Genomic DNA, 6,250 nt, shown 5'->3' with positions numbered 1-6,250 from the left:
TGAAAACAAGGCAGCATAAAACAACTTTTGTCACCATTCATTGAAGCTACATCTGGTGGGGCATAAAATGCAATATCAAGCAGAGCAGAAGAGGCAGTGGAAACACAAACCTTGTAAGATCCTGGAACAATGCCTTACCCTAATGAAACAAGCCATATATGCTGAGTGTCTGCAGAGAAAACCTGAGGTGACAAATCCACAATTCTTTGTCGTGTTTGTACTGGAAACAGAGCCTCAACATCCGCAGCACAGATTTCTGCTGCTCTCTGCCAGTGCCTGGCACACAAACAAGACAAAGAATCAACTACTGACCAAGGCTGAGGCTTTGAAATCCTGCAAGATTCATGAAAGGACTATCCATACTGAAAGACAATTACCCTATTCTTCTGGTCTCTTGGAAGGAAGCATCGTTATAGTAAACTGCAGATACTGGAGAATCATTTATTAAAGCAAAGGTGCTCTTGGCTGGTGCATGATACTAAAAATTAATTTACTTCTTTAGTGTGATTTTCCTGTACCAGATTAGATGCATCTGTCCTCCCTGCTCTGTACACAGCAGTGGATCTCATACAGCATTTCGCTGCTCATTTAAACACTTGAGATAGCTGTTGTTTTATTTTAAAACTAATACCTCTCCTTGTGTTTGCCAACCTGCAAAAAGTATTGGGTAGAGCTGGCAAGTGGTCTGCCTCTACAGCAGATATTTTCTGGGATGTTTGCTTCAGACGTGGGGCCATCTAGTGACAGGAGTAAGAAAGGCTGGGGTTTGCTGTCAACCAACGTTTCCTGTGGGGCCAAAGTGTATTTTATTTCACACATCAATAAAAAGATTGGTAGAATCTTCATTCTGGTTTTCTATAGAGAAGAATCAAACTGTCTGGGGAAAAGGGAAGGTACCATACCCCACTTACAGCCTTTACTACCGGTGATACCTTGTTGATAAGGTTATGCAGCTGCCCTCAGTCTCTAAGGAAGCTATGATACCACTTTCACTGGCAGTATAAAAATTATTTTTCTAAACTATTTTAGGACAGAAGAGCACTGTGTAAATGCTTGGTATTACTTCTTCAATGAAGTAGATCAGTTCCTGAGAGGTTCTGCAACACGAATGAAACAGTTCTGAGAACTGTCATTGCGAAGTGTCATGAGCAAAGAGCACTGACACTCTGGGAGGAAAGGAGCTTTTCCTTCTCATTGTTTTGAGGTGCTGGTGTTTGGAAAACAGATTCTGAATTGTGGATTTTCCACCAGCATGATCTGAATCTTCTGAAACAAGAGGTGCTTGAGGTGCAAGAAAGAAGCTGGAGTGATCACTTGCTGAGAGTCCTGCTTGAACATTCTTTCAAATGCAACTGCTCCTGCTGTTTTATGCTGAGAAAAAAAAAACAGTTGTGTTTGCCCACATATCAAAAGGCAAGATCACAGCAACCTCCAAATATTTAAACACAGTATGAGAACACAGTGGTTGCCACAGAAGACAAGCACATCAAGTGTTTCATGTTTGAGTATTTACAGTAATAATCCAACAAGAGAGGAACCGCATCTGTCTGATAAACTGACAGAGCTCACAATCCATGGTCAAAACTTTCTTCGAAAAGAATTTGGATTCTGGTGTGTTCATCCCACTAGGGTACTCTTGCTATCCCTAAAGGCATTTTAAGTTCTACTATAAATAGTGATAGAGTGATGGTCAGAGTCTCAAATATTCTAAGTAGAGGCTTACTTTGGCTATCAGGATAACATTGTGCCTCTATGTATGAGCAACCCACTTCAACCTTAAAGTTCTTCTTGTTGTGTTGACCAAGCAGAAGCAAAAGTGAATCTTTACATCAAAAAAGGAGCCCCAGCTAAAAATCAGAACGTAATTTAGACCAAGACATTCTGCCTTTATCCTGTGTTACTGTGAATACAAAAAGCAATGGTTGAGACGTCAGACATGTGCCCAAAGAGAAGTAACTAACCTGTTAATCAGTTGATCAACTGATAAAGACTCACATTAGATCATGTATGAAAAACAGAACAGAGAAAGCAAAATCTCTGGTCCTAGTTCTGTGAAGCTTTTATAAAACAAAAATTAAGGGCCTTTGAACATGTAACTATTACTGAATCACAAATTTTGCGAGTCAGTGGCGCATGGACCACTGCTTTCTTGACCAATGGCACAAAGGCACACCTCCCTGTCCTTCACCTGTCTTATTCCATCACGTACCCTTCCCAAGAGGTGGATCACGTATCTGTGCCACCAACAGCTTTAGCTGTCCACTTAAATAGCTCTGCCCATGCTGGTCTCCTTTCCTGAACCCCAGTTTATCCTCTAGTGACTGACCCCCACTGCAAATATGTCTACAAAACAACCTGTCTGCCACAGTACAGACAGACACTAACGCTGCTGTGCTTAGAGAGGAAATGGTAAATCTTACATGGCACAAGAAAAAAATAAGAGTGCTTACGAGTGCAAAGTTACTTAAAACCCAGTTTAGCTTTAGAGTGATTTAGTCTTCCTGTTTAATTAGTATTTAGGACTACATGTTGTTTATAGCCACTGGTATTTCAGAAGATGTTTAAGTGTTTAAACTTTAATAAGCTTCCATTCTTAAAAGAACAAAAAATGTATGTAATTAAATTTTCAATTACTGTAGGGGACTTGGGGGTCCATGCAATTAATAAAAGCTTAAGGCACTTAAGCATGATCTTGCTTTAAAAACTAAATAGTTGAGCACTTAACTAATTAGCTCCAACACTTATAGTGCATTTTATTTATTTCTAGCTTAACAAAAGAGTGGTATGCATTCCATTCTTTGAGCCATTTAAAATTAAACTCTAATAGAGTCATACATCTTTAAAAGCAATTGTTCGCTCAGTCATTTTCATACCTTTTACTAAAATGCATTTACATTATAAATCAACCTAGTCTCTTGTGTAATTCCATCAAATTAATGGACCTACTAAAAGATTAATTTAACCCTATAATGTTTCATTATCATTTGACCCTGCATGTATTTCTGCATGAATATATTCACTAGCATGAAGTAAAAAGTTACAGGGTAAAGTTATAGTTTGGGAAGCCTGGAAATAAGAACTATACCGCTGTAATACTGTGCTCTTGTACATGCAGCTGAGGCAGCTCAGAGGAATCTGTGATCAGGAGTCAAAAGGCAAGCAGTTAGCTCTGTAATCACACAAGGACAGATTTTACCATTATACAAAAGCAGTGTTGCTTCCTTCTTTTTCTTTTTTTTCCCAGGATAGCTGCTTCTTCAATATCAAGCTGCGACCACACGTGAGGATAAAGAGAGTAGCTGAGCCATGATGATGGACGTGCCCAGTTTTCCTCCTCTCTCCACCTCCTCATATCCCCACAGCTATCCCAATCCCCTAGCCCTTCACGTTGTACATTTGCAGCCTTGGCAGGCTTTTTAGAAGGCTGATGTTCAATTATTGTTTGGCTTGCTGACAGTATCACTTGAGAAACACATGCAGAGAACGGAAACAGCGAGTTTTAAACAACATATAACTCGGCTGCCATCGAAGAGAATTTCCCAGCACAAAGAAAAGGCTCTTCTTTACTCTTTTCTCTCTTCCAAGTTATTCAAGCCTGCTGCAAACAGTAGAGCTGGTTAAGTTCCTCAAGGATTACAAATAGCTTTCATAATTAAAGACATACAGCAAGTTTACTACAGAAATTATGGCCGTCCTGGTAGTAACACCAGGATACACCCAAGAGGTGTTACGTTTAAATTCTAAAGACATTTTACAATTTGAGTTTGGTGCACTGAAAACAGAAACTTTCTGACTTGTCCCACGATTGCAATGGTCACATACCATCTTGCATCAGCTCATGCTCCGATGCTACGAGCCACTCACAGACCACTATTATCTTCCTCTTTTAATAGGAACGTTGCTAAAGCCAGGTTTTAAACTGCAAAGACCTCACTAATTTGAAGTGGTATATATTACGAATACTTAAAACTGAGTGGGCCCCAAGTATGGTGAACTGTTATACAATACAAATCAAGAATGTTGAATTTACAATTTAACTAATAAGCATGAACTCTCCCACTCATTTGTACAACTTTGAAAAGTTCTACTGCTGTTTACAAAAGTTCTACTGCTTGTCAAGAGTGATTTACAAAACAAACATAGGAAATATTTAACAATTAAAAACTAGTGAAATGCCTCACAAAAAAAAAAGTGAGGCTACACTGGGTGGCTGTGAACAGCCATAGAATTGTAAAGTATATAGGAATTTATACAGAGCTGATTTTTTTTAAACACGTTTTCCCAAAACTGCTAGAAAACAGTAATTTCTATTCTATAGAACAGATTAATGGGAAAATGCAATACAGATGTGGACACGACTGGGGAACTAGGAATTCCAGTAATTAGTACTTGTGAGGGACTAGAAATATCTCAAAACAGTCTATGTTTTCTCGGAACCTAAACGAGCCAGAGCCGTTGGCCTGGCTCCTGTCTGTATTTGTGCAGGGGTGACTCAGCGCTTTACTGAGCCCCCTGCCCCAGCCCTGCACCGGGGGAGCTGTGGCTGCAAGCCCCCAACCTCATTCCTGGTCTGTGGTGGGAACTGGACTGTATAAAAGGCACTCACCCTGGGCAGTTGGGCGCTTTTTCGCCCACCACTAGGAGATGGCTGCGAGTGCTGTGGTCGTCGCTGGATCCAAGGGTGGTGATCTTTCCTTTTTCTATCACTTTCCTTCTCTCTCTTTCTAGCTTTAACAGAAAGCTATCTACGGCAAGGCCGGTTTTTTTTGCTTACTGGTGAAGCGTGTTGGTTGTGCTGAGTGGACCATTGCAACTACCTTGGTGTCAGGTGATCGATAAATAAAATTGCTCTGCAAATACCTTGGTGTCAGGTGATTGATAACCAAAATTGCTGTTCAGATCTTTGGCGTAAGTCACCTTACTCCTGGCCTGGGAATCGGGAACCTGAGTGAGTCATGTCCTGAACCTTGGGACGTGACAGTACTACAAATTAAAGACATAGCAGTCTAACTTTTAGATACTGCATTTAAATACTAGAATTCACAAACAAGAAATTAAGTATTTAGGCTCCCTTCACAGAAGTCAAGAATCAAAAAAATCCTCTTGGCAGCTTCAGGTTGCTCCTTAGTCACTGATTGGCTTAAAAAAAAAGTAGTCTCCAACCTTGTGCACTTCTGCAGAGTATGAACACCTCTCTTTACTCTGTACCCAAAGTAAACCTCAGTCTTCACATCCATCGTGCCAAAACACTTGGCTGAAAAGTCAGTTTACAGAGCAAACCAACCCAAACCCAGCAGTACAGCCCACAGGGAAGAGTTCTTGAGCTCCAGTTCTTATTCTCACAAATGCTTCTGTTTAGCAGTCAAAACCACCAGAGCCACCCAAATCCCCATTGGTGAGGTTACAAATTACACCTCTTCTTCTCCTGGCTTCCTTCTGCACATTAACATAATTTCAATATCCCACCTCAGGGCACCATTCTCAGTAGCTGGCATCTGAACGCATTTCCAGGCTCAGAAAGTGCGTGCTCTGGAAGATCCCATTCATAAGAAAATATATAAAATATACTAATCGAAGAGGTTGACATAAACTAAAACTCAGTTCCAGAACACCTCCCAAAACTACCTTTTTGTGAGTGGTCTTGTACTATTCACACACAGTGGGGATTTGCGTATCCATACAGAGCACCTAACACTTTTCTGGGAAGGGTTTTTACAAGTCTTATTCTGGGTATGTTTAGCCTGGAGAAGAGGATGCTGGGGAGGATTTCATCAATGCTTATAAATATCTAAAAGGTGTGTGTCAGGAAGATGGGGCCGGGCTCTTCTGAGTGGTGTCCGGTGACAGGAAAAGGTAAGAGCTACAAACTGGAAAACTACATGTTCAGCCTAAACATAATACGTCTTTACGGTGAGGGTGACAGAGCCCTGGCACAGGCTGCCCAGAGAGGCTGCGGAGTCTCCTCTGCAGAGATTCAAAACCCGCCGGGACGCGTTCCTGTGTGACCTACTGCTTTACAGGGGGGCTGCACTAGATGAGCTTCAGAGGTCCCTTCCAACTCCGACCGTTCTGTGATTACTCTAGCAGAATGTCACCAGCAGATGGAAGCAAAAGAACACGTTAAGATACTCAGCAAGATCCTGCTGCTTCCGTTCTTCCTGGAGCTCGACTCATCCGCGGAAATGAAGCACGGTGGGGGCAGTACTGCCCTGACTTAGGGGAAAAGGGAAGCACACGGCCTTGGCCCTTT

The sequence above is a fragment of the Apaloderma vittatum genome, unplaced genomic scaffold (genome assembly GCF_000703405.1).
Source record: "Apaloderma vittatum isolate BGI_N311 unplaced genomic scaffold, ASM70340v1 scaffold10828, whole genome shotgun sequence".
In the NCBI taxonomy this organism is placed as follows: domain Eukaryota; kingdom Metazoa; phylum Chordata; class Aves; order Trogoniformes; family Trogonidae; genus Apaloderma; species Apaloderma vittatum.
The sequence above is the reverse complement of the archived record's forward strand: the minus strand, read 5'-3'. Positions refer to the sequence as shown.